The sequence below is a fragment of the Mastigoproctus giganteus genome, chromosome 2, assembly GCF_048544385.1.
Source record: "Mastigoproctus giganteus isolate SK-2022 chromosome 2, ASM4854438v1, whole genome shotgun sequence".
In the NCBI taxonomy this organism is placed as follows: domain Eukaryota; kingdom Metazoa; phylum Arthropoda; class Arachnida; order Uropygi; family Thelyphonidae; genus Mastigoproctus; species Mastigoproctus giganteus.
In genome coordinates, this window is record NC_143576.1 from 187758416 (window position 1) to 187777608 (window position 19193).

At 38.0% G+C, this 19193-nt stretch overlaps 1 protein-coding gene across 3 annotated transcripts in view; it reads left to right on the top strand.

The window, feature by feature from the left end:
* Positions 1-709: 709 nt before the first annotated feature.
* The window catches only part of Coq8 (ubiquinone biosynthesis protein COQ8, mitochondrial), a 214755-nt gene continuing 196271 nt past the window's right edge, over positions 710-19193 (top strand). For 2 of the 3 annotated variants that reach the window (XM_090368857.1, XM_090368860.1), the window contains exon 1: positions 710-815. The gene's annotated coding sequence lies outside the window, so the exon portion shown is untranslated. Of the gene's footprint in view, positions 816-922; positions 1007-19193 lie in introns of those variants that run through there. The other variant, XM_090368858.1, reaches the window with a different exon arrangement.

Sequence of the window (19193 nt, forward strand, 5' to 3'; positions counted from 1 at the left end):
TTTCAATAGAAATTATGCAACTTGAAAAGTGACTAGAGCGGAAATGGTATAGCCATAAGAAGTTATATTGTATAATTATTTAAACATATGTAAACAACAGAAAAAAACTAAATGTCTATATTATTCATATAGACATGATTATATATTTATATACATATCTGTAAGAGCAATCGCAACTCTTCTTTAAATTTCAAATATATCACATGTTTTTCACGGAGTTATTCAAAATCATCTGTCTAAATTAAAGACAATTTGAGGCGTTTTCAACATTGTCGGATAACAGAGTGATATTGTTTTCTAACACTTTGCAATCTCACTGCACGACCAGATGGTGTACTAGCACATAACACTACGGCAGATATCACTGTCTTAAAGCATTACAATACCCAATTACAACCATCAGCATACCCCGACCACAGACTAGTATAGTACTTTGGGAGCCACACGAAGCCTACTTTGATTGCTAATCTCTATCGCGCAAAAGATGGCGCTTGAAGCCTTATTACCTCTCCTAGTTTTGGAAGATTTGATATCCAGTTTAAATATAAAATAGTAACGCAACAGGAAAAAATATATTTTCGGTTTATACATACAGACAGCAATATGGCAAGAGAAGTTAAAAAAAAATCATTATTTAAATTATTATTATTATTATATTTTTGGAGATTACAGCAAACATTTGTGTTCTGATGCGTGTGGCCTTTGCATATCCCAATAATACAGATTCTTTGAACACCTACAACTCTATCAACTCGTATTTTATAATTTAAATTTTTTTAGAGAAGGCAAATTGTATCAGAAAATAGAATTCGCAGGTAAAAATATATATATATATTTTTTGTTTGTTTTGTTTTTTTAAATACTGTATGGACAAATACAATTGCAACATGGAGAGGCCTATTTTCAGATTCAGTGATCAACAGTAAATCCAACAAGAGATTTTATAATAAATAAATATTAAAATGCTAGAGGAAAAATAAAATACAGTGTGTTCATACGTGTGTGGGTAAATTATATAAATATTACTTTGAATGTGTTATTATTTTGATCTGTTATTGGTTTTAGTATTATTAGGTGCAAATGACAAGGAAGTAAGCCTATATTGCATCTGCCAAAAAAAAAAAAAAAAAAACTACCCATCTCATCTGTCCATTCACTCTAATAATTAGATTGCCATCAGTATTTAGTCTTCTAAATTCATTCCAAGCCTTAGACCGTTCAATCAAATCATCTTACAAATGTATAGTTTCTAAGCACTGCTTTATGAAACATATGTAGAAGGTGCTGAAATGAATGCATATTACTTTATTCCTTTGTATACAAGTGGAGTTGCCACCTCTCGGGTGATATCAGTAATAATAGTAGCAGTTAGAATGCAGTTAAGTGTACTGTAGAAAGCAAGCTTAAATAACACCAGCAAAAAAAAAAAAAAAAAAAAAAGACTTCACCCATCCATACCCTCCAAGAATTTGTCTAGTTCTTCCTTGAATTTATTCAAGCCATCTATTAAGAAGCACATAAAATCTAAGTCAGTGCATCCTGTAGACATGGGTGAGCAGTACAGTGTTCACTTGGTTTGGTGTGACTTAAGCACTAGAAAAGCAAAAATGAGACTTGGAGTGTATAATAAGCCAAATGACTGTGATGACAACAACAGACAACTCTACAAAGAAATAGAGTGGGCCAGTAAATCAATATTTTATAATGGAGGATTTTAATTTTTCAGATATTGACTGGAATTTCTAGGTTGATCACTCACAGACTACCAAGACTTTTGGGGATTTATTGGATGGCTGTTTCCTATAGCAGTATGTTAGAGAGACAACAAGAGGGAGTAATACCCTTGATCTCATTATCAGCAATGATTATACATGCATTAAGAATCGGCAGATAACAGAACAAATAGGTGGCAGTGATCACATTGTGCTGATATGGGATTTACTTAATGCAACTACCATCAGTGGTAAAGGGTAGGGTTTTTGCTTTCGTACAGTGGTTTCAGACAGTTTTTAAATTCTATAGAGTGGGACCAACTGATGATGTTGCCAGTAACAAATTCTAAATGGGAAGCATTCAAGGAATTAATCTTGGAATCTTTTATTATTATTATTATTATTATTATTATCATCATTATCATTATTAGCCACATGGTGCAAGGAAGCCAGCGGCTTATGCTGCACCAGCCAAAAAAACTTTCTGCATTACCCTGAGAGAGAGAGAGAGAGAGAGAGAGAAGCAGAACGGAATCACCAAGAAAGAGAAGAATGATGATATATCCTTCATCAGCTCAGGACCCTGGGTGTGCCAAGCCCATACTCACCAGATGTGAGCCCCTGCTTTTCATGCCAACTAAGGAATACTGTTCAAGGTTCAGGCCTAAATGGATGTTAGATCAACTGAGACCCATGGCAAAGAAGAAAAATGCATGGGATTCATATAAATTATCAGACGACACAGAAGCCTATGGTAGATATAAGCTAGTCTGTAATGAGGTCACAAATTAGGTAAGCAAAGGCTGATTACAAGCAATCTTTGGAAAAGGATGCAAAGGCTTCTTTACTTATGTAAACTGTAGAAGGAAGGGGATGAATCAGATTGGTCCACTTGATATCAATGGTTCGACTGTTGATGATCCTGCTCAGGTAGCTGACAAACTGAATGAGTATTTTGCATCTACATTCACACATGAAAAATTCTGTAGGGAAATGGAGGCCAGTATCTTATGAAACTCTAAAAGGGTGCTAAATGATTTTGTAATTGTAATAACTGAGAGGAAAGTGGAAGAGAAATTGTTGAAGTTAAACATAAGAAAGGCACCTGGGTGGATGGGATCTATCCAATTATATTAAGGGAGGCAGCAAAGGAAGTAAGCAAACCCTTAGCTATAATTATGAGAGCATCTTTGGATTTAGAGGAGGTCCCCACGGACTGGAGATGTACGAATGTATCCCAAATTCACAAAAAGAGACAAAGGGTGACAGTGGTAACTACAGACCAGTTAGTTACTTCTGTTCCAGGGAAAATAATGGAGTCACTGTTAAAAGAAGTAATGCAGGATCATCTAGACAAGGATGCAATTATAATTCAAGCACAACATGCGTTTCTTAAGAAGAAATCTTGTCTGGTCATTTTGATTGGATACTACGATGTGGTCACAAAGGAACTGGATGAAAAAAATAATTTCGATATCAAATATTTGAATTTCAGGAAAGCTTTTGATACTATTTCACATAAAAGACTTCTATACAAATTGGAGCAGTTTGGCATTAAGTGCAAGTTACTGCTATGGATAAAGGGATGGTTGATTGCAAGAAGATAAAAAGTGGTAATCAATGGACATTGCTCTTCATGGACAAATGACATTATTGGATTTCCAAATGGTTCAGTGTTGGGCCCAATGTTCTTTTCCATATTTATCAGTGACATTAATAAAGGCATACAGGCTTAATGTCCAAGTTTACAGATGATACAAAGTTTGGCAGGGTGGTTAATGACAGGAATGAATGTATACTCCTGCTACATCTAGAAAAGTTAGGCAAATGGTTGTGAAATGGCAGAAGTTTAATATTGACAAATGAAAAGTACTGCATATGGGTAGCGGGTACTCCAGAATACATACTAACTGTGTGGTACTACACTCAGTTAGTAGAAAAATGAAAAAGACCTGAGGATAATTGTGCGGTCGAATATGAAACTCTCTGATTAGTGCAAACAGGATGCCAGCACAACTCATGGGGTTTTGTTAATTATGATGTACAGGAGTTTTGTTAGCAGTGATAAGGAGGCAATTGTATAAGTCAATAGGCAGGCCACATCTATAGAACTTCTCAAATGACTACAGAGAAGGGCAATGAGATTGGTTGGGGGGAAGGACAAAGGGGTGCAATTACCAAGAAAGGCTTCAGTTCTGCAAATTGGCACCTATGTGGTGATTTAATTGAGGTGTTTAAGGTGAATTGAGCAAGCTCAATGCTGATGAAATTTTTCAGACTAAGAATCAAAGAACTAAGATGATTAAAAATCTAAGAATCACACTAATAATAATCACATCTCAAATATTCTTTGGTATGAAAAGCCTAGTAGAAGCTACTAGGCTTTTCATACCAAAGAAATGCTGTTCATGACTTAGACCTAAATGGATGTCAGATGAACTATTGAGACACGTGGCAGAGAAGAAAATTGCATGGATGCATATAAATTATGAGGTGATACAGAAGTCTGCATCAAGTCACAAAGGAGGTTTGACAAGCTAAGGCAGATTATGAGAAGTTTCTGGCAAAGAATGCAAAGAAAAACAGCAATGACTTCTGTGATTATATTAACAGCAGAAAGAAGGGGTTGAATCATATTAGGCCACTTGACATCTATTGGTTAACTGTTGATGACTCTGGTCAGGTTGCGGACAAACTGAATAGGTATTTCACATCTACATTTACACATGAGGAATTCTTTAGGGAAGGGATGCCAGAAGTTTATCAGACTCTAATGAGGAACTAAATGACTTTGTGATAACCGAAAAGAAATTGGAGGAGAAATTGTTGAAGATGGACATAAAAAACCACCTGAAAGTGGATGGAATCTATCCAATTATAATAAGGGAGGCAGCAAAGGAGGTAAGCACACCCTTGGCCCTAATTATGTGAGCATCCTTGGACTCAGGTGAGGTCCTTTGGACTGGAGATGTGCACAATCTCTGCAGGCTGAATTGATTGACAAAGCTCTCATTATATATTCTCTGCTATTGTCTCTGAGCAGACGTGCCGACACTTTCAAATTTATCACTAACTCGTGCCTTTTTTTTCCAACATTGACCTGTACTTGTTAAGTAAGTCTGCAGATCTCCTACTCTTAATGTCATTAGTGCCAATGTGTGCAACAGTATCACCTTTTCTTTCCTTAAAAGATATCTGCTCTACAACATCATCATCTTATGCCCTTGGCAGACATACCCTGCTCCTATTCCACCTATCCTTTTTGTACAGTATATTTCCCTGTCAGTAGAGTCACTGACAACAACTAGCATCTGGTCGGACCAGTGTATTCTGCCTTGGGAATTGTTGCTCTGTTTCTTGATGATTAAGTGCAAGCTGTGGTATCACGTGGTTGTAGTATCACACAGTTGATAAGTTACTCTGGGGTTACTGCCACCCATGTGCAATACTTTGCATTTGTCAATATTAAACTTCAACTGCCATTTCTCAGCCCATCCACACAATTTTCCTAGACCTTTTTGCAGTAGCTCACCCTGATGACTGATGTTACACACTCTGCCTAACTTTGTATCATCTAAAAACACTAGACATTAAACCTGATATACCTTCATCATTATCATTGATAAATATTGAAAAACAACAATCTCCACTAATAACATTAGTCCATGAAGAGCAGTGCCCATTAATAACCACTTTGTCTTCTTCCACTTAACCATCCCTTCATCCATAGCAGTAACTTGCCCTTAATGCCACATTGCTGCAGTTTGTACAGCAGTCTTTTATGTGCAGTAGTATCAAAAGCCTTATTGAAATTCAAGTATATGATGTCATTTGGACATCCGGTCCAAATATTGAAATCCAAGTATATGATGTCAAAATTATTTTTTGAATCCAGTTCCTTGGTCACTGCATCATAGTAACCTATCAGATTGGTTAGACAAGACTGCCCCTTAACAAATCCATGCTGTGATTGTATTCCGGTCCAAATGGTTCAGTGTTACTTCTTTAACCAGTGATTCCATTATTTTTTTCCCTGAAACAGACTTTAAGCTAACTGGTCTGTAATTACCCATGCAGCCTTTTGATTGAACAAACTTCCATCTGTCATCATGGAAGCTGATAGCTTAAATAAATTAAAGGAAGACATGGACAAACCATTTGAGGCAAATGGATGGGTGAAATTGCAAGTTTTTTTTTTTTGGCTGATGCTGTATAAGCTTGCTTTCTTGCATCATACGCCTCTACAGGTGCTTAACGTTTGCAGATGATACAAATGTTGGCAGGGTAGTTAATAACAGTAATGAAGGTATGCTGCTGCTGCTGCAACAAGATCTAGAAAAATTATGCATATGGGTTGAGAAATGCAATTGAAGTTTAACATCAACAATTCCTAAGTTGTATATATGTGTAACAGTAATCACAGAATAATGTATCAACTATGTGGTTCTACTCTCAGGGTAGTGGAAAATGAAAAGGCTCAATGGGTAATTGTGCAGTCTTATATGAAGTTCTCTGAGCAGTGCAGACAGGCTGCCAGGACAGCTCATGGATTTTTGTCTTTGATATACAGGAATTTTGGTAGCAGAGATAAGGAGATGAATATTCCATTGTATGGGGACAATGGTTAGGCCACATGTTGAGTATCGCATTACAGGTCTTGAGACCTCATTTTAAGAAAGGTGTATTGCTGCTTGAATTGGTACAGAGAAGGGCAACTAGATTGGTGAGGGAAAAAAGGGTTGCTCTTACCAAGAAAGGCTTCAGTGCTGCAAATTCCAGCATCTGGCAGCTGTGATGTGATCTGATTGAGCTGTTTAAGAGTTGAATATTTTGAGCAAACACAATGCTGATGGGATTCTTCCTCTTGCTCAGACCATGCACGTGAGGGAGTATAAGTTCAAATTAAGGAAGGATGGTTGCAGGATAGATGTGCGGAATTTTGCTTCAACCAATGGGTGGTTGATTGAAAGCTTCCATCCATGTTCTGGACTTGGAGGGGGAGGCACCTCCGTAGCCAGGTGGGAAGGAGCAGCAGTGCGTAGCACACGCTTCTTGATTAGACCGGGGTTCGAGCCCGTTACCACCAAATACGGAGGATGCAGAAAGGTCAGGGAATGACTGCATATTCCCGGAGCAATATGGCCTTAGTTGCTAATGCTCCTAAAAAAAAAAACCAAACCAAACCATCTGGAATTGGATAGATTTAATAAATTTAAGGAAGAACTAGACAAACTATTGGAGGGTGAACTGATAAGCTTATTGGCAGAGAATAAAAATGCATGGGATGATTATAAATTGTTGGGGGAAGATATAGATTTCTACAGTAAGCACAAACTGTTATGTAATTAAGTTAATTGTTAATTGGGGGTTAGTTATGATAAGATAACTAAGGGTGCAAATAAAAAAAGTAGAAGGAATTATTTGCTAATTTTAACACTAGACGAAAAGGGATAAATCACATTGGTCCACCAAATATAAATGACATAACTGTTGATGATATGTTCATTTTGCATCTACATTCACACATGAAAAACTTTACAGATATTGATTTAGTAGAAGTCTCTCTAATAATGATTTTGAGTTAAATTATTTTATAATAATGGAAAGGATGGTGGAATAGTAGTAGTAGTGGCATATGATGCAAGAAAGCAATGTATGAGCTTATGCAGTATCAGCCAAAAAAAAAAAAAAAAATCACACCATTCCCTCCAAATGCCTGTCCAGTTCCTCCTTAAATTTATTCAACCTATCAACTTCCACAACAACAGATGGAAGTTTGTTCTAGCAATTAACCACCTGCTGGCTAAAGGCAAATTTCCGCACATCTATTCTACATCTTTCCTTTCTTAATTTGAATTTATGCCCCCTTAGGTTCGTAATCTGAACAAGTGGAAGGATCCCATCAGAATTCAGCTTGCTCAAACCCATTCAAGGCATTATACACCTCAATCAGATTACCGCACAGGTGCCTAGTCTCCAGCCACTGCAATTTGCAGAACTTAAGCCTCTCTTGGTAAGAGGATCCCTTCGTTCCCCTCACCAATCTTGTTGCCCTTCTCTGTACGCGCTCAAGAAAATCTACATCCTTCCTAAAATGAGGCCTCCAGACCTGTACGCAGTATTCACGGTGTGGCCTGGCCATTGCTTTATACAGAGGGACAATCACCTCCTTTTTCCTGCTAGCAAAATTCCTATATATCATTGACAAAACCCCATGGCCTGCCCTGGCAGCCTGTCTGCATTGCTCAGAAAACTTCATATCTGACTGCACAATTACTCCCAGGTCTTTTTCATTTTCTACCACCTTAAGTGTAGTACCACACATTTGGTACGTTTCTCGTTTCTCTGGGGTTACTTCTACCCATATGCAGTACTTTGCATTTGTCAAGGTTAAACTTCAGTTGCCACTTCTTAGCCCATCTGCCCAAATTATCTAGATCCTGTTGCAGTAGCACACTGCCATTACTGTCATTAACAACCCTGCCAACCTTTGTATCATCTGCAAACTTCGACACTAAGCCTGATATACCTTCATCAATATCATTGATAAATATACAAAACAACAGAGGACCCAACACCAAACCCTGTGGGACTCCACTAATAACATCAGTTCATGAAGAGCAGCACCCGTTAATTACCACCCTCTGTCTTCTTCCACTCAACCATCCTTTTATCCATTGTAGCAACTTACCCTTAATACCATTCTGCTCCAATTTGTACAATAGTCTTCTATGCTCAACAGTGTCAAAAGCAACAGTAGAAACTGTTGCAGCTAAAAGTGAACAAACGAGGCAGATGGAATATATCTGATTATATTAAAACAAACTGCAAAAGAGATGTCTCTACAGATTGGAAATATGTAAATGTATCTACTTATCACAATGGTTCAGATATCTCTGTGCCAGATTAACTAATGGAGTCGATAGTTAAGTAAGTAATGCAAGAACATTTTCTTATAAGTTGAACGATAAGACAATTGCAGCATGGATTTATTGAAGAGAAATTATGCTAGACCAATTTCATTGCTTAAACATGATATATCCCCCTCCACCACAGTCTAACAATTTTTTTTTTTTTTTTTTCTATTATAAAATGATGGTTTGCAGAATGGATGTAGTTTTTGGCCTCATCCAGAGGGTAATTGATTCCTATTATTGTAGAGTTAGGTATTTTTTAATGAATTTAAGAGAGTATTGGATAAATTAGGATTGGACAAATTAGAAGGGTAAAATTTACTATGAGGTCAACAGAAAGGAACTGGATGCAAAGAATAATTTCAGCATCATATACTTAGATTTCATTAAAGCTTTTGATTATCATATATATATTTAGTAATAAAAAAAATGAAGGAAAAAAAGTGAGGGAGATAGAGAGTGAATATAACTAATAGATAACTAAAAAATATGCATAATAAGGAATAAATAATTACAAAATTGATAAAATAAGATGTTGCCACACAACTTACAAAAATGCTTTCTAATCAGTTGCCAGGATTGCAAGCAAAATAGCAACCTGTGTCTTCATTTCTGATGTAAACCACAAGGCAAAGGGTAAAAAGCATAAACATAAATAAAATTGAGAATAAAATTTTGTAAACAACATAAAAATTACAAGGATTAAAAGGGGGGGTTATAAAATGTGTGTAAATTTTACAGTTGACACTGTGAAGATGAAAAATTAAAACTGGAATTGATAACAGAAATTTCTGAGACATACAGTATAACATATTACTCTAATACAAGTTAAGGTAAAGAGATTTGAAAACAGCTGAAAGTAAATAGCCTCAAAAGAGAGCAAGAGACTAGAGATAACACTTAGGCAAAGCTACCATCAACAGCTTGCAGAAAAAAATGAAATACAGATATAAAACTAAACAAAAAAAAAGCCGTGAATTAGGGTTGAACTTGAAAGTGTCTGCAATTCTGCCCAGACACGATAGGAGGGAGTATATGATGAGAGCCTTGTCGATCAATTCGGCCCTGGAGGGATTGTGCAAGGCTCAAGGGATAGAATTTTTTTCAGCCTGGACAGTACTTGTTAACAGGAGAGATTGCTTCTACAGGGATGGGATACACTTAAATAGAAAGGGTGCAAGAATTTTTGCTGATGCTATCGAGGCAGTGTTAGGTGGGTCGGAAAACTGCTAGTTGGGGGGAATACAAGGACTAATAGATTAACAGTAGCCACTGGCAGAGGTGGAAGTGATTCTTGCACTGCTTCTATTCAAATGAGCAGAAGTCTGAAAAACAAGATGCAGGATATTTCAGAGACTGCTGGTAGTCATTGCGTTACAAGTAAACACATGGGTTGTGTTAGGGTAGCTAAGAATAGAAACAGGTGCATGTATACCTGCGTGTACACCAATGCTAGGAGTTTGGTAAATAAATTTGATGAATTTGAGGTATTGCTCAAAACATCAAAGGCAGATATTGTTGGGATATCAGAGACGTGGTGTCACACAGATATAAGTAATGCGGAACTGGAATTTGGGGAATACAATGTATATAGAAAGGATAGACAGGACAGGAGGGGAGGAGGGGTTATGCTATTAATTAAGAAACACATAAAGTCAAAGGAAGTGAAGCCAGTTGACATCGATGGACAGGGCAGTGTCGAATCAGTTTGGTGTGACATAAGCATAGGGAAATCAAAATTGAGAGTAGGAGTGTGCTATAGGCCTAATGACTCTGATGAGTATAATAATATATTGTACAGGGAAATAGAGTGGGCCAGTAAATCAGAGAGTCTTATAATGGGGGATTTTAATTTCCCAGATATTGACTGGAATTTGTGGGTTGGTCACTCGCACACTAGCAAGGCTTTTGTGGATTTATTGGATGATTGTTTTCTACATCAGCATGTTCGTGAGGCAACAAGAGGGAGCAATACTCTTGATCTGATTATCAGTAGTGATTCTTCATGCATTAAGAACCTGCAGATAAATGAACCACTAGGTGGCAGTGATCACAGTGTGTTGAAGTGGGATTTACTCAAGGAGGTAACTATCATCAGAGGTAAAGGGAAGGGTTTTTGTTTTCGTAAAGGCGACTATGATGGTCTGAGACAGTATTTAAATTCTATACAGTGGGACCAACTGATGATGTTACCAACAGCAAACTCAAAATGGGAAGCATTCAAGGAACTAATCTTGGTGGCTACCAGGCTTTACATACCAACTAAGAAATATTGTTCAAGGTTTAGGCCTAAATGGTTGTCAGATGGACTAATGAGACATGTGGCAGAGAAGAAAAATGCATGGGATACATACAAATTAATGGGTGACATGGAAGCCTATGATAGATATAAGTTGGTCTGTAACCAAGTCACAAAGGAGATTAGGCAGGCAAAGGCAGACTACGAAAAATCCTTGGCAAAGGATGCAAAGAAAAACAGAAAGGAGTTCTTTACATACTTGAACTCGAGAAGGAAAGGGATGAATCAGATTGGTCCACTGGATATTGATGGTTCAACAGTTGAGGATCCTGCTCAGGTGGCTAACAATCTAAACGAGTATTTTGCATCTACATTCACGCATGAGGAGTTATTCAGGAAGGAGAATGATGTAGGTAAAGTAAACATTGGCAGTGAGCTGGATGATTTTGTAATAACTGAGAGGAAAGTGGAGGAGAGATTGTTGAGGATAAACATAAAAAAGGCACCTGGGGTGGATGGGATCTATCCAGTTATATTAAAGGAGGCAGCAAAGGAAGTATGCAAACCCCTAGCCATAATTATGAGAGCTTCTTTGGACTCAGGGGAGGTACCCATAGACTGGAGATGTGCAAATGTAACCCCAATTCACAAAGGAGGATCAAAGGCTGACACAAGTAATTATAGACCTGTTAGTTTAACTTCTGTTCCAGGTAAATTAATGGAGGCACTGGTTAAAGAAGCACTGCAGGATCATCTAGACAAGAATTCAGTTATAGCTCAGACGCAGCATGGTTTTGTTAAGGGCAGGTCTTGCCTGACCAATTTGATTGGATACTATGATGTAGTCACAAAAGAACTGGATGCAGGGAATAACTTTGATATTATATATTTGGATCTTAGAAAGGCTTTTGATACTGTTGCACATGGAAGACTGCTGCACAAATTGGAGCAGTGTGGCATTGGAGGCAAATTGCTGCTATGGATAAGGGGATGGTTGAGTGGCAGAAGACAGAGAGTGGTAATCAATGGACACTGCTCAACGTGGACTAATGTTATTAGTGGAGTTCCTCAAGGTTCAGTGTTGGGTCCATTGTTGTTTTCGGTGTTTATGAATGATATTGATGATGGGATATCAAGTTTAATGTCTAAGTTTGCAGATGATACAAAGGTTGGCAGGGTCGTTAAGGACACTACTGACGCTATGCTGTTGCAACAGGATCTGGAAAGGTTGAACAGATGGGCTGAGAGGTGGCAAATGAAGTTTAACATTGACAAATGTAAAGTACTACATATGGGTAACAGTAACCCCAGAGCAATGTATCAACTCTGCGGTACTACACTGACAGTGGTGGAGAATGAAAAGGACCTGGGGGTAATTGTGCAGGCAGATATGAAGTTCTCTGAGCAGTGCAGACGAGCTGCAAGAGTAGCTCATGGTGTCTTGTCAATGATATACAGGAATTTTTCTAGCAGGGATAAGGAGGTGATTATTCCCTTGTATAAGGCAATGGTTAGGCCACATCTTGAGTACTGTATACAGGTCTGGAGGCCTCATTTCAAGAAGGATGTAGAGCTGCTGGAACGGGTACAGAGAAGGGCAACAAGATTAGTAAATGGAACAAAGGGTTGCTCTTACGAAGAAAGGCTTAAGTTTTGCAAATTACAGAGTCTGGAGACTAGGCACCGGCGAGGTGATCTGATAGAGGTGTATAAGGCTTTGAATGGTTTGAGCATGCTCAATGCCAATGGGATTCTTCATCTTTCTCAGAATAATCACCTCAGAGGGCATAAATTCAAATTGAGGAAGGACGGATGTCGGATAGATGTGCGGAAATTTGCCTTTGGCCAGCGGGTGGTTGGTTGGTGGAACCGACTTCCATCACTTGTTGTTGAAGTTGATAGCCTAAACAAATTTAAAGCTCAACTGGACAGGTATTTCGAACGAACGGAGGGGTGAAATGGGAGAGGGTTTTTTTTTTTTTTTTTTTTTTTGGCTGATGCTGAATAAGCTTGCTTTCTTGCATCATATGCCTCTACTAATGCTAATGCTAATGCAATAATAGCACCTAGAAATATGTATTCTGGTTGAATATAAAAGGATATTCAACCAGAATCTAGAAATTTCTAAGAAAAAAATATGTTAAGTGAAACAATTCTTGGAATTCCTTTAAAGTGATCTCCTTCGTTGGTGCATATTCATCCTTGTTGCAGTTATCTTAATAGCAAAAAGATTATTCTGTTCAACATGTATGTGTTGGATTTTATGTGATTGTTATATAAATTGGAATAGTGTGGCATTAAGGAATGCTTCTACTACATAAAGGGATGGTTAAGTGTGATAGAAGATAGTTTTTATGAATGGTCACCATTCTTTGTGTGGTAATGTGATGAGTCAGATACCATAGAGGTGGTGCTGGTCCCCTTATTTTTTTAGTATTTATTGATGAAATTGATGTTGTTATTTCAAGTTTGACTAAGTTTGCTGATGTTATAAAGATGGGCATAGTGGGCTAATGGTAGTAATCATGAGAAAATCTAGATAAACTAAGCAGCTGGGCTGAAAAATAGCAATTGAGGTTTAACATTGATAAATGCAAAATACAGGGAACCACTGCTTTTCATGATTCCAATTACCACATTTTTCAAATTAGCGTGGTTTATATATTGTTACCAAAATTTATTTAACATGGATTAAAATTCGTTTAACACAGTCGTTTTCCAGATAGTTGCTCAATAGTTTCCAAGAAATTATTCAAATGACATACTTAATATTGATCAGCAACGTACATATGAAGACGATAACTGCAACAAGGACGAAAATGCACCAATGAAGGAGATCATTTTACAGGAATTCCAAGAATTATTTTCTCACTGCTGAAATTTTAAAACAATAACTTATGGATTTCGACCCTAACCTTGATCGCAGCATGCAAGTCCACTGAAACATAGACAATGATTTGAGCTGCTATAGTGGGATGTATACATAGAAAAGGAAACAAAAGAGCGTGCAAACTACTTTGGACAAATATTTATTATGGAAGTAAATTATGTATATGAACTATGTGTATAATAAACTGAATTGTTTCAAACATCTTGTTCTCTTTTATAATTATATTGGCAGTAGAAATGGTTATTTTAAAAATTTTAATAAAGATTTTGACAGCCCATTAGATGAATTACAGTATTTTCATTGGTTATTATATTCGATTAATGCATTTTCACTCAACACAGCATCTTCACCGGATACATTAACCGTATAAAATGGGGATTCCCTGTACTACATTTGGATTGCAGTAATCCCAGAATAACATGCTGTTTGAACAGTATCAAACTGAAAGTAGTAAAGTATGATAAAGATCTAGGGGATGATATTCAGAATTTTTCCTAGCTGTACAAAGAGGTTATTATCTTGCTATGTAAGGCAATGGTTAGACCATATCTGGAGTACTGTATATAGGTGTGGAAATCTTATTTTAGGAAAAACATAAGATCTGTTGGAAAGGGCATAAAAGGATATTCTTACCAAGAATGACTGGAATTCTGTAAATTGCCATCTCAGGATACTAGACATCTGCATGGTCACCTAACTGAAGTTTAAAAGTAGGTTTGCCAATGGCATCTTTACTTTTTCTGAAATGACATGCAAAGGGACATAAGTTTAAACTGAAAAATGGTTATTCAGAATAGCTATATGACTGTTGTATAAATTGGAGGAATGTTGCAAATTTTTATTCAGCTAAAGGATAATTGATTGTTGGAATAAAGTTCAACCAAATGTTCTAGAAACGGGTAGTTTGAATAAATTTAAAGGCTGGATAAATTGGGAGAATTGGCAGGTTAATTATTCATTTATTATTTTTTTGTTAGTGCTGTATGTATAAGCTTTGATTCTTTGCATTCTGCTTCTAATGCTAATTGTAATACTAATACTAAAAGGGAATTAGAAGGGTAATACTAATACTAAAAGGGAATTAGAAAGGTAATACTAATACTAAAAAGGCATTAGAGAACCAGAACATGCCCACACCTGTACTACATATTGTTCAAGGTTTAGGCCTAAATGGATGTCAAATGAACTAATGAGACACATGGCAGAGAAGAAAAATGCATGGGATACATATAAATTAATGGGTGACAAGGAAGCCTACGATAGATATAAGCTGGTCTGTAACCAAGTCACAAAAGAGGTTAGGCAGGCAAAGGCAGATTATGAGAAATCTTTGGCAAAGGATGCAAAGAAAAACAGCAAAGAGTTCTCTACGTTCGTAAACTCTAGAAGGAAGGGAATGAATCAGATTGGTCCACTGGATATCGATGGTTGAATTGTTGATGATCCTGCTCAGGTGGCTAACAAACTAAATGAGTATTTTGCATCTACATTCACACTTGAGGAGTTATTCTGGAAGGGGAATGCCATAGGTGAACTAAACTCTGGCTGGCAGTAATCTAGATGATTTTGTAATAACAGAGAGGAAAGTGGTGGAGAAATTGTTGAAGATAAACATAAGAAAGACACCTGGGGTGGATGGAATCTATCTAGTTAAGTAAGCAAACTCTTAGCCATAATCATGAGAGCTTCCTTGGACTCAGGGGAGGTACCCATGGACTGGAGATGTGCAAATGTGACCCCAATTCACAATGGAGGATCAAAGGCTGACACAAGTAATTATAGACCTGTGAGTTTAACTTCTGTTCCCGGAAAATTAATGGAGGCACTGGTTAAAGAAGCACTGCAGGATCATCTAAACAAGACTTCAGTTATAGCTCGGACACAGCATGGTTTTGTTAAGAGGAAGTCTTGCCTGACCAATTTGATTGGATACTATGATGTTGCTACAAAGCAACTGGATGCAAGGAATAACTTTGATATCATATATTTGGATCTTAGAAAGGCTTTTGATACTGTTGCACATGGAAGACTGCTGCACAAATTGGAGCAGTGCGGCATTAAAGGCAAATTATGGCTTTGGATAAAGGGATGGTTGAGTGGGAGAAGAGAGAGTGGTAATCGATGGACACTTCTCTTCGTGGACTAATGTTATTAGTGGAGTCCCTCAGGGTTCAGTGTTGGGTCCATTGTTGTTTTCTGTATTTATAAATGATATTGATGATGGTATATCAAGCTTAATGTCCAAGTTTGCAGATGATATGAAGGTTGGCAGGATTGTTAATTACACTAATGACAGTATGCTGCTGCAACAGGATCTAGAAAAGTTGAGCAGATGGGCTGAGAGGTGACAATTGAAGTTTAACATATGGAAAGCAGTAACTCCAGAATAATGTATCAACTCTATGGTACTAATACTAAAAGGGAATTAGAAGGGTAATACTAATACTAAAAGGGAATTAGAAAGGTAATACTAAAAAGGCATTAGAGAACCAGAACATGCCCACACCTGTACTACATATTGTTCAAGGTTTAGGCCTAAATGGATGTCAAATGAACTAATGAGACACATGGCAGAGAAGAAAAATGCATGGGATACATATAAATTAATGGGTGACAAGGAAGCCTACGATAGATATAAGCTGGTCTGTAACCAAGTCACAAAAGAGGTTAGGCAGGCAAAGGCAGATTATGAGAAATCTTTGGCAAAGGATGCAAAGAAAAACAGCAAAGAGTTCTCTACGTTCGTAAACTCTAGAAGGAAGGGAATGAATCAGATTGGTCCACTGGATATCGATGGTTGAATTGTTGATGATCCTGCTCAGGTGGCTAAGCTCCCTGAAGCCACCCTGCTCAGGTGGCTTTTTATTCTCTACCACTGACAGTGGTAGAGAATAAAAAAGACCTGGGAGTAAATGTGCAGACAGATAACATTAGTCCACGAAGAGCACTGTCCATTGATTACCACTCTGTCTTCTCCCACTCAACCATCCCTTTATCCATAGCAGCAATTTGCCTCTAATGCCACACTGCTCCAATTTGTGCGGCAGTCTTCCATGTGCAACAGTATCAAAAGCCTTTCTAAGATCCAAATATATGATATCAAAGTTATTCCCTGCATGCAGTTGCTTTGTGACCACATCATAGTATCCAATCAAATCGGTCAGACAAGACTTCCCCTTACAAAGCCATGCTGTGTCCAAGCTATAACTGAAGTCTTGTCTAGATGATCCTGCAGTGCCTCCATTAATTTTCCTGGAACAGAAGTTAAACTCACAGGTCTATAATTACTTGTGTCAGCCTTTGATCCTCCTTTGTGAATTGGGGTCACATTTGCACATCTCCAGTCTTATATCTGTGTGACACAACGTCTCTGATATCCCAACAATATCTGCCTTTGATGTTTTGAGCAACACCTCAAATTCATCAAATTTATTTACCAAATTCTTAGCATTGGTGTATACCAATGGTGCTTGAGGTTGTCAGTGGTCCTTGAGGTTGTCACAGACATTCTCTCAGATATGCCAGACAAGCTGTACTTACTACCTGGGAGTCAGAATGCTAATGGAACTGATATTTGGGTGACACTCAAGTCAAGTGGACCCAATTTCGGCAAAGTCCGGACAGTAAAGTCCGGAAAGCCAAATCCTCTGCTTGCACCGTCACGATGGTGGGACTGTTAGTAATCCTGGGTATAACCTCCATTCAAAAATACATGGTGGGTGACCACCCAGGTTTGAACCAACGTAAGCAGAGGTCGAGGTGTGGCGCCCACACCACATGGAGAAACGCCGCCCCCTCTATGTTACCAGGCAGTACTAGGTGGTAGATGACTCTCATCAACCGGTGCAATACCACCACTTTACTTATTGGAGGCTTGAAGTGGTGGAACCCATGTTTAGTCTATAGAGCTATCAACCCTTCCCCATCTCTTCCATCATGCAGTATGATTGATGACTTTTGAGGTTATGATGAACATCGTGGCGAGATCCAATATTCCTTACATTTCAAGGGTACAGCTCTAAAACAGTGTTCGCAGGCCAGCCGCTAGTTAGTACACCGGACCGAACCTATTGGTAATTCTGTAGGAGGTTTCCGGATCAGCTAGTGTATAATCTAGCTACCTCTACACTGCCAGATAGTGACTGGAGAGAGTCCGAGTAGCGTGTATTGGTATTAGTAATGGCTGCATGGTGCAAGAAAGCCTATGGCTTATGCTGCACCAGCCAAAAAAAAATCCGAACAAAACAATGATAAAAAAAATAATAAATAATAATAATTAATAAAAAAAAGGAAATTAAACCTATCATCCTATGCGCTTCCCTTACCCGAAAGTACTATCCAGATGACCTTTGAATTTCCCCAAACTGTCAGCCTGTACCACCCATGAAAGCAACTTATTCCAGTAATTTATAACTCGCTGGCTAAAATAAAACTTCCTGCAGTCCAATCTAAACATTTCCCCCCGTAACTTGTATTTATGTCCCCTAGTTCTAGCATCATTTATGATCTTGAAAATTTCGTCCTCATTCATTTTACTGATGCCTCTCAGAGCCTTAAACACCTCAATGAAATCTCCTCTAAGGTGTCTAGTTTTCAAACTCTGCAACCCACATATTTGAAGTCTTTCTTCATAAGGACGCCCTTTTGCCGATCTCACCAGGCAAGTTACCCGTCTTTGCACCCTTTCAAGAAGCTTGATGTCTTTCTTTAGGTGCGGTCTCCATACTTGAACACAGTATTCCAAGTGTGGTCTAACATAAGCCTTATATAATGGGATTATCACGTCCCTATCTCTACTTGCAAAAGTTCAATAGATCATCGATAGGACACCATGGGCCTTCCTTGCAACCTGTTTACAATGCTCCGAGAATTTCATGTTTGACCGTATCATAACACCCAAGTCCCTTTCCTCCAGTACTGGGTTTAGTTGAACTCCACCAAGTGAATAAGTTATTTTGGGATTACTGTTTCCCAGGTGTAATACCTTACACTTTGTTGGATTAAAGCATAGCTGCCATTTTTCTGACCATTCCTGAAATATATCTAGGTCTCTCTGAAGATGCTCAGCTTGACAGTGATCATTAACTACTCAACCAATTTTAACATCATCTGCAAATTTAGACATCACGCCCTCTATCCCTTCATCAGTGTCGTTTATGAAAATTAAAAACAACAGTGGTCCTAATACTGATCCTTGGGGAACCCCATTTCTTACATCAACCCAATCTGAGGAATAGCCATTTATCACAACCCTCTGCCTCCTGCCCTGAAGCCATCCTTCTATCCATCTAAGGATTTTCCCAGTGATTCCAACCTGTTCCAGCGTTTAAAGCAACTGCTCATGTGGGACTGAGTCAAAAGCTTTGCCGAAATCTAAATAAACAATGTTGAAATTATTCCCTAAATCCAGCTCTTGAGTGACCCTTTCGAAATAGCGA